Here is a 10,776-nt window from a genome sequence, read left to right as displayed (position 1 = left end):
ATTATGTGGGTAAATGGAATCCTTCATAACAGTAAAAAAAACATGGTTATAAATCACATTGATGAACAATGGTTATTGGTTAACAACGTTTATGGATTGTTAACATAACGATTGCATAAAAATATATAATCAGATGGGAACAGATTTAATTAGAAATGTCTCTGCTACGAAGAACGATGTCGTTCCTCCATTGTCCCAATCGCAGACTCGCGCCTCTCGTCATATTCTCGTTTAGATGTTTACATACAAGAATCCCAGGGACTATTCAACGGTGCAGGGAAAGCAACTCTTCTCTGAAAATGTAGGAATTAGATTGGATTCTTAGATTCGTTCTTATTTGTCGTCCGAACACCTACATTACGTTTTTCTTCAAAATGCTCATGCACATTACCACTCAAAAACTATTAACATAAAATGTTATTCGATGTTAATTATTATTGCATAAAATCTTATAAGCAAATACAAAAAAAATATCATTTTCAATGTTTCTAAATATCTAATTTTCTTTTGTTTTGATGTTTATTTTAATTCTAATATGCAAAAAATTGTTTTTTTCTTTCTTAGACATGAAGGACGGACATGGTATACTCCTCACCGTGGTAAATTGTGGATAGCTTCTACAGCTCAAATCCCTGACCAAGAAGAAATTCATTTAATAGAAATGAGTTACCGTAAAATGTATAAGGGTAATTATTTAATTGTATATACTTAGTTAAATTAAGATATTTTTGTTTTAGAATTTTTATTTATATATGAAGTGGATTTTATAAAAATGAAATTTCTTTTGTTTATAATTAAACTTTTCTCCTTCCCAGGAAAATATGTTTAGCTATTTTTATCAAAAGTCAGAACCTTTTTCCTATTTTATAAAGAAAAGTATCCATTTTTCCCCTCCTGTCCCATCCTCAAATTTGGCAAATTAAGCTGTTAATGGCATGAATAGAGGCAGTATTTTTATCCCAAATATGTAACAATCCAAAATTCTATTGGTGTGATAAGCACAGTGGCTTCAAAGTAAATACAAAACTTCTTGACTGGACTTATTCCCTAAAATTATTGAGTCAAATTCTCAAGAAAATTCAAGATTAGAGATGTTGAATATCATGTAACCTAGTGTCTCACATCACCAAATTATCAGAAACATTATGCCAGTTTTGTATATTTAAATCTCAGGCAAAACGTCTTCAGTTTTCATTTCTTGCAAAGTTATCCTTAAAAATCTTTTATCTATTTTCACCACCAACACTTCAGACTAAACGTCATCTAAGCTTGATATTGAAATTCACCTTTTAAAAAGATGTCCAAGTTTTATTTTTGGAATATATCAGAGATATCTAATTTTCACTGACAGAAAAACATGTCACGTTGAACAAAATGTAATCTTACAAATTTCCAAACTGTAATATATATATATATATATATATATATATATATATATAAAATATTTTTATTTATATAGACAAATATTATGTAGTCGCTACACTGAACATGCTAATGTTTCGGACAAATGGTTGGCAGGAAGCAAAAGTCCTCGGCAGGTGCCGTAATGAAGCTCATGTGCCACTGAAGGCATCTGGTTCCTCAATGGAAGAAATGAAATATGTTTATTTTATTTATAAAAATAAAATGCTAAATTTGGAGGGTCGTAGATTAAGTGACATTTTAGACTCAAAATAGAGGGTGATAAGGCGAAAGAGAATGTCAAGACTTAAATGGGAGGAATAAAAATGAGAGCAAAAAAGAAAAAAAGAACAGACGGAAGAAGGACTAAGTGGTCAACATAATTACATTACTATAAAGAATGGGAGGGGAGTGAAAACATTTGAAATCAACTTAGATTAAGAGTTTGGAGTTGACATGTCAAAAGCATTCATATTTTTTCTAACATATAGAGAACATATAAAAGGAAAGAAAGAGGTTGGTGCAGGGGGTGGGTGGGTGGATAAAACAAATTAGCACATAGGATTTCCAGACATATACACAGATACTTATATGCGTATCAACAACCCAGTTAGACACACACACACACAGATGATGTGCAATAACTCAAAAGATTGCATTTTTGGTGCAGAATTTTATTAGGGGCATTTAATTGATTAAAATAATTGCTAAGGGCTTCAAAAAAAGGATTCAAACTTGAAAGCAATAACACCTGGACGAGCGTAGCACAATGGCGTCATTATGCGCATTCGTTACATCGAGTAAAAGAGAAATGTATATCTATATATCTATAAAAACAGATGTGTGTGCCACAGACGATTTCTGATTGGTTAATCCAATAATCACATCTCCTAAAAAACTATGGTTCCTACGCTCTTACCTTTACCATAAAATATTATGGCTTTATTTATTGTCCATCTTGGAAGGGTTTAATTTTTTCATAACTTGTTATTTACAAATTAAAAAAATACGATACTTACACAATCTAACAATCCAACCTACGACATCACGGCCGCCATTCTGGTGCTAGCCGCAGACAGGTACACATAACACAAAAACATGTTTTGAAAATCTAGCAAAAATTAATTTTCCTGAAATTTTTCAATATTTAAAAATAAATTATGCCGGCTGATAAAATTTTAAAACTTTTTTTTAAAGCTAGAAAGATAAAATTTAAAAATACTTATTTTTATATATATATATATATATATATATATAAAAATAAGTATTTTTAAATTTTATATATATATATATATATATATATATATATATATATATATATATATATATGAAACTAAACTAAAAAGAAAAAAAAAACGCGCGTTCACTCATGGTCTTTTTATTTCGGGTTTGTATTACTGTACACATAGATTCGAAAAAGTTGTCAAAAAACAAATATATAACAAATCAATGTTATTAGAGGCAAGATAAGTTACTTTTCTACCAAACTGGATATATTTTTCGTGTTTTTATTCAATGTAACATATTTATTCAGCTCGAAAAACGGGTTTGTATTACTGTACACATAGATTCGAAAAAGTTGATAAGATACGAAACAATATGCATAATATAAACACAGCATGAAAACACGCGCACACACGCACACACACTCACGTCCACTACCGTCCTTGGCTACGTCACGTTGTTATGGCAACACGATAAACACACAGTAAATTTGATTTTCTTCATTTCTACGCAAATATTACGCAAATATAAATCATATAGAATATCTGTATGAATATAATTACACGTAATAGTTAAATAAAGATGATCATCGTATAAGAGAACCGAAAAAAAAAACTAATAGGGAATTAATTAAAAACAATAAAAAATATGCACATTAGCTAGATCTTTTGTAGATGAATGCAATTCCACGACTCATAAATAACAAAGTTGTATTTTCTTTTTAAATAAATAGAAAAAAGGGGTGTTGATAAGACTATCAATACACACAAAAAAATATAGATTTATTTTTGGGTAAAGTTCCCCCGGGTTTTCCTTTCACTTCAGTAAATAATGGTTTTTTGTTATATATATGGTGTACTATTATCCTTATATATATGATGTTTATGTTTATATATATATATATATAAGTGATAGTGTCTGTGCGTCTGTGTGCATTTCCCTACGCTAAAACTCTGTCAATTTTAAGCCTACAGATTCGAAATTTGATATACAGGGTACTGAGATTTGGGAAAATCGATGTGATAGGTTTTCGACAGAAATTTGGCGATTAAGTGGTCAATATTCAACAATTTGACCTTTGAGAACTCTACCAAACTCCTCCTACAATTTAGGGTCTAAACACGTGATATTTTATATATAGATTCCTTGGACATGGATCTAACTTATTAACTTTACTTGATCCCTAAACAATAAATGTTAAGAGGTCATAATAGGGGTCAAAGTTTAAAAAAAATTGACCTTTTTTTTTTTTTTCCTCAGCATACACTTCAAAACACCTGGGCAACGCCGGGCACCGATTGCTAGTATTAAGATATTTCACAACGTTTTGAAGGTATTTGTCTCTTTGGTGAAACGGCTAACATGACGGATTACTAGCACAAGTGTTGCGGTTTCGATCCTCATCATTTTCTTTCTTTTTTTTTTTTTTTTTACATTCCGACATTTTTTATTTTTAAATGTTATATAATGAATACGATAACACTTTTATTTAAAAAAAATAGAGAGGTATGTTTTTGCTTTACGTAATGAAAATGTCATATTCAAATATATATATGACTAGCATGGGTGCCCGGTGTTGCTCAGGTGTTTGGAGGTGTATGCTGAGCAAAAAAAAAAAAAAAAAAATCAATTTTTTTTAACTTTGACCCCATATTATGACCCCTTAAAATTGTTTGGGCTCAAATCAAGTTATTAAGTTAGATCCATGTCCAAGGAACCTTTATCTAAAATTTCAAGTGTTTAGACCCCAAATTGTCGGAGGAGTTTGGTTGAGTTCTCAAAGGTAAAATCGTTGAACTTTGACCCCTTGACAGCCAAATTTTTGGCCGAAAACCGATCACATCGATTTTCCCAAATCTCAGTACCCTGTATATCAAATTTCGAGTCTGTAGACTTAAAATTGACAGTTATTGCATAGGAAAATGTACACAGATAGGCACACACTTTCACTTTTATAGATATATCGGCTTATTTGTTACATTCCAAAAATTACGTAAATAGATCAAGTAATGGCATTTGTATTGGATTTACTCCTAAACTAATTAACCGATCATTATCAATTTTAATTATGTGTATATGTTTATATATTTTTATGTATTGGATCCACTCCTGAACTAATTAACCGATCATTATTAATTTTAATTATGTGTATGTGCTTATATATTTTTATGTATTGGATTCACTCCCAAACTAAACTGACAGATCATTATGAATTTTAATTATGTGTATATGTTTATATATTTGTATGTATTGGATTCACTCCTAAACTAATTAACCGATCATTGTGCATTATAATTATGTATATATGTTTATATATTTCTATGGATTCACTCCTAAACTAATTAACCGATCATTATGAGTGATTAGTATACCTATATATTTGTATGTAATGGATTCACTCCTATACTAATTAACTGATCATTATAAATTTAATGTATTATATATGTTTGTATATTTGTATAGTCATATTCCAAAATCACATACAATGATCACTTTTTAATGTATTTATGTGGACAAGAAATTCTATCAAAATAATAAGGTACTTGTGTAGTATAGTACTAATCCTGTTTAATATTCAAGTAGTATGACTTACATATGAGAAATAAGGTACTTCTTCACTATAGCACCCAGATAACAAAATAAACAAATTCTTACCCCTGGCGTACAGAAAATATAACACAACAGAAAATTACATAAACGTATCAAGTTCTTTCATTTTTACATTAGAAAAAAGGTACTTGTACAGTATCCTAATCAAGAAATAAGGTACTTGTACAGTATAGTACCCATATGAAAAACAAAGAAAATCTTACTTGTGGCGTACATAAAAGTAATCCAAACCGAAAATTATATAATATATTCGAGTAGTATGACATTTATATGAGAAATAAGGTGCTTCTTTATTATAGCACTCTATTATAAAAACAAACTCTCACCTATGACATACAGAAAAGTTTGCACAACTGAAAATTATGTAAAGTCATCGAGTAGTTTCATCTATATATTATAAATAAGGCATTTGCACATTATCCTATCCAAGAAATAAGATACTTGTGTAGTATAGTACTCATATGAAAAACAAATAAAATCCTACCTGTAACATAAAAGTCATTAAAACCGAAAATCACGTTCTATAATCGAATAGCATGACTTTTAAATGAGAAATAAGGTGCTTCTTCACTATAGCAATAGATGAAAAAGCAAACAAATTTTTACTCTATACGCACAGAAAATTTAGCACAAAAGAAAATTACCTAAAAGTATCGAGTTTTTACATCTTTAAATTAGAAAAAATGGTACTTCTACAGTATTCTACCCAGGAAATAAGGTACTTGTACAGTGAAGTACCCATATGAAAAACAAAGAAATTCTTATCTGTGACGTACATAAGTTATCAAAATCGAAAATCATGTAATATATTCGAATAGTATAACATTCATGAAAAAAAATCTGGTGCTTCTCCACTATAGCACCCTGATGTAAAAACACACTCTTACCTGTGACATACCGAAAATTTAGCACAACAGAAACTTATGGTAATAATTTTAAATATGTGTTGTTCATTACCCACCCTAGTTAAGGAATTTTTTTTCTACATATGTGCTATAAAATTATTCCATATGTTGTGTAATACCCGTCCTAGCATAGGTAAAATATTCTTTTGCTCAAGATGGCAAATGATACATAAACATAAAAACTCTATTCTAAGAATAACAGGTATGTTCAAAATTTTTCTCATTGTCTTATACAGCCCCAAACAACATTGGGTGGCCTTACTAATTTAAAATTAAAATATCCAGTAATGAAAATTAAAGATAAAAATAAAATAAAAAAGTTTGTGATAATATTTAGATACGTAACCTAAATGGTTCAGAAAATATAATACATAATAAAAACATGAAGTATAAGTATAAATAAGACAAAGGAAAACATTATTAAATAAAAACATAATAATATTATTAACATAATATTAATAACATAAAGAGAGAGAGTAAGAAATTATGAGAATAAATTAGTACATAGTATAACCATATTAATAGAAATAAATATAAATATTCAATAAATATAAAATTTAGGATGTAATAAAAAATATGTAAAATACTAAAATATACAGATAAAAATAATTGTAAGAATAATAATTAATGATTAGAATGACATAATAGGAGATAAAAAATAAAAATGCAGTAATAATTATGGAAGTGATATGGACAATAATAGATGTCAAATAAGTGATAGTAATATAAAAATACAATCATAGATGTAGAAGTAAATACTAAAGACAGATTAAAAAATTTAAAAATTCAGGAATTAAAAAAAAAAAATGTTTAATTTAAAAAAAATTTAAATATCTAAAAAACCTGAAAACAATTTTTTTTTAATTCTTTAAAAATTTCAAAGACTAAAAAATTAAAAACTTTTAAAAATTTAAGATTACTAGCAAGATAGTTAAAATTTTTTTAAGACTAAATGGTGGTAAAAATATATATATAGTAGAGAATGATGGTGAAGGAGTCATTGACAATAAAGAGTAATACATCTAAGAGGGGAGTTATCTATTTGGGGGTTGTGAAAGTAAAGAACAAACAAACAAATGGTAAACTAAAAAAGACAAAGAGGTAAGAGATAGTATATTAGAAGGTAATAAGAGGAGAGGCAAGGTATGCAACAAGATCCACATTGCAAATTGACACATAATTTCACATATATTGTTCATAAAAGTGCAAGAGTGAAGTTACAAAAGGAAATCAAAGTGGTTAAGAAGGTGTGATTTATAGTGTCCACAGTTAATAGGTTTCATTTTTTTTTTAAAATTAAGGAGCTTATCTCTTTCCTTGAATCTGGAAATAAACAGTTTTTCAATCAAGCAAAGGCAGCAAGGCGAGTTTAGAGATTTGCATGTACTTGTTTTCCTATTTAACAACTGGTGTTAGGTTCTGCTCTTTTAAATTTCCATAGTATGTGGCAAATGATGTCCTGTTCTTGTATTTTGGATTGTTAAATGAACATTTACGATCAGAAAACCTCTCTTTTGAAGGTGTTACCAGCCATGCCAATATAGTATTTACTTATATACGTATTACTTTTCTTCAGTAGTGATGGTTGCTTTGTATAGCATTGATTTGACTAAGCTATTGTGTTCAAGTGGGCGTCCAGGCTTGTTTAAACAATTACAAGATCTAGTATTATTGAGTTCAGATATAATTGGCTCTTGGTTGCTATTTAATATTTTGCTATTGTGGTTTTTGATAATTCTTTCAAGGTTATCACTACAACTATAACTTAGTTTGAGAATGCTTTTGTTAAAAAAAATCTTATGGGGATGTTATCTAGTGGAAAATGTACTTTGATAAGATTAAGAAATTTTTTCCTATGTTTGTTTTAACCGTGCGGTTAAAGGGAGGGGTAAACAAAATGATTTTCCTTTTTCTGTTGTTAGAGATATTTTTTTTTGATAATGTTTTGGTGAGTGTTTTTATATCCACTATCCTTAAAGGCTTTATTATAAATGTTTTTATGGGCATATCAGCATTTTTATCAACTTATAATTCTGGTGCTACCAGATCAGGCTGCCCTGTGGCTTCCTGAGATGAAATGCACCTACATTGACGTTTTTTTTGTTTTCTGATCTTTTTTGTAAAACTTAATTATGTTCTGCAAAACCAAAAACAAAAACAACAGCCTATCTCCCTCCCCTTTTTATTTTATTTTTTCCTACCCTACTCCCGGTCCTGGATATGACCTTAAACTACATCCGATGGTGAGGTTTGGCTTACGGGCTTGGGGATTTTGGAGCCACCTCTTAATTGCCATTGCTCCCAGGTCCACCCTGACCCGGAGGTGTAGTACCTGTTAGGGTCCCAACTATGGGTTGAATAGAAACAGATTTTAAAAAGGAAAAGAAACAACAAAAAAAGAAAAAGAAAACAAATATATTCTATTAAATTATTTTTTTTTTTTTATTTATTTATTTTTTTGCCCTGTCGGTAGGGCATGAGAACAAACCGACTGCCCCCCTGCAGAGGGTAAAAATCCCTCAATGGGGCAACCAGTTAGCCGTGGGTTGCTACCCGTAATGTCTTAGGACGTGATCCTGGTGATTGAGCAAACCTAGACCAGGATACATAGAAGTTTAGGCACCGCAACACATTACTTTGGCCCTTACTTCGACTAGACGGGCGGTCGGAGAGGCCCGATCCGACCAATCGGCCAGTCACGCCAAGCCCCACTATATATTGCCCATTCCAAAAACTCACTACTAACACAACACATCCCTCCTCTCCCACAAATAACCCTACTCCCTAATATATGATGGAAAGCGGTGGCTGAGGGTCAATCGATTAGGTGTGAATATGGATGATGAGGCTGTAAACCCCTCAGGATTGCTACAGATCCCATAGCAATATCAAGAGAGAACAGATAATCATTATGATACCACCAAAGTCGGTTATATCCTCATTGTATCCCTGTGGAGGCTGGGCGAATGGGTTTCCCCCCAGGCTCTTCCCAAATAGGACTCCGAGGTGGGTGGGGAACAAAGATGACGAAAAAAGAAAACAAAATATATGGCTTATTCCTCCCAAAAACCACCCAACCACAACCCACTCTGATGTCTCTGACATCAGTAGCTCTGAGGAAGAGACGATAAAACCAAGGAACTCAACATTCGTAGTAATAGAATCAATAGAGGAAACTCCTTTGAGCAAACTATCACCTTTTAAAATTGAAAGAAATCTTAAAACTTTAAAACCAAAGTCTATTAAAAAACAATTTAACGGCAGCCTACTAATAACGAAGAACAAACTAAAGAAATATTGAAACTAAGATTATTTGAAAACATCAAAGTCAAATGCTACAGACATCCAACCCTAAATACCTGCAAAGGAGTTGTGAAAAGCCACGAACTTGCACTTCGTCCCTTGGAGGAAATCAAGACAAACTTACAGAAACAGAATGTGTTAGATGTTCGTAGAGTCCAAATAAAAAAAAAACAGTGAGAAAATCGATACCAATACATATATACTAACTTTTGATTCCCTCACCATACCCAAAGAAGTGAAAGTTGGATATATGAAAATAAATGTAGAAATTTATATTCCAGACCCCCTCCAATGCTTCAAGTGCCAGAAGTTTGGACACCATCAAGATCGGTGCACACGATTACCAGTGTGTGGAAGATGTGGAGAAAGCGGCCCACACATTGACTGCAGAAAAGATTTCAAGTGTGCCAACTGCCTTGGAAATCATGGCGCTGGCTCTAGATATTGTGAAATATGGAAAAGAGAAAAAGAAGTGACCAAACTAAAACATATAAAGAATATATCCTACCCAGAGGCCAGGAAAATCATTGAAACTAAAACATATGCAGATGCAACTAAAAAAACTATTCCAATCAACAATCAAAATGGTCATATACATGTAACTGATACAACTGACAAGAAAATTGATGTCTTAAGCAAACTAATAAAGGAAATGAAAGAACTATTAGAAGAAATGAGGAAAATGAATAGTACAATGTCTGCAACCAATCCAAGGATAATATTAAGTAAAGACACTACTGAACCACAAAAAGAAACAAAACAACAAACCATTTCTACAAAAACAACCGAACAACCATCAAACACATCACAAGCCAGAAAAGAATCAAAAATCCCCCCAGACAAAAAAAAAAAAAAAAAAAAAAACAGGAAAAGAAAGATCCCGATCTATATCCCGAGCAGGGACTCCGACAGAAAATAGATTTGAGGGATTGGAGACGATGGAAGTTGAACACAATTCCAAATGATGAACAAAATATTACAATGGAATATCAGAGGGATAAAAGCAAACCAAAATAAACTCACATTATTTTTTTTTTTTACATAGGCATCACCACTTATCAAGGCGAAGAGGCCACTCAAGGATAAGGGTTAAAGAGTGTACAGTAGAAATTGGACAATATAGTAGTAATCATTAGTAATGAAAATTTGGTAAATTTGATAACTTATATAGAACGGCTCATCAAGAACTTATTTACGTTAGATTTGAACACAACCATATTGTAGTCAGCCGGAAAGCAGGAAAACGGAAGACAATTCCACAGGCGTACAGTTCTAAGAAAGAAGCTTTGTTCATGGAATCTACGTTTAGGTTTAGGCACAGATAAAGAGTGTG

General features: G+C 31.2%; 1 long non-coding RNA gene across 1 annotated transcript in view; it reads left to right on the top strand.

Moving 5' to 3' along the window:
- Positions 1-536: 536 nt before the first annotated feature.
- The window catches only part of LOC145276147 (uncharacterized), an 86,064-nt gene continuing 75,824 nt past the window's right edge, over positions 537-10,776 (top strand). The window contains exon 1 of the long non-coding RNA XR_013867858.1: positions 537-686. This is a non-coding gene — a long non-coding RNA (uncharacterized LOC145276147). The remainder of the gene's footprint in view (positions 687-10,776) is intronic.

Source organism: Euprymna scolopes, unplaced genomic scaffold, assembly GCF_053919585.1.
Source record: "Euprymna scolopes isolate OS-2025 unplaced genomic scaffold, ASM5391958v1 sca74, whole genome shotgun sequence".
NCBI classification, from domain to species: Eukaryota; Metazoa; Mollusca; class Cephalopoda; order Sepiida; family Sepiolidae; genus Euprymna; species Euprymna scolopes.
The sequence above is the reverse complement of the archived record's forward strand: the minus strand, read 5'-3'. Positions and strand labels throughout refer to the sequence as shown.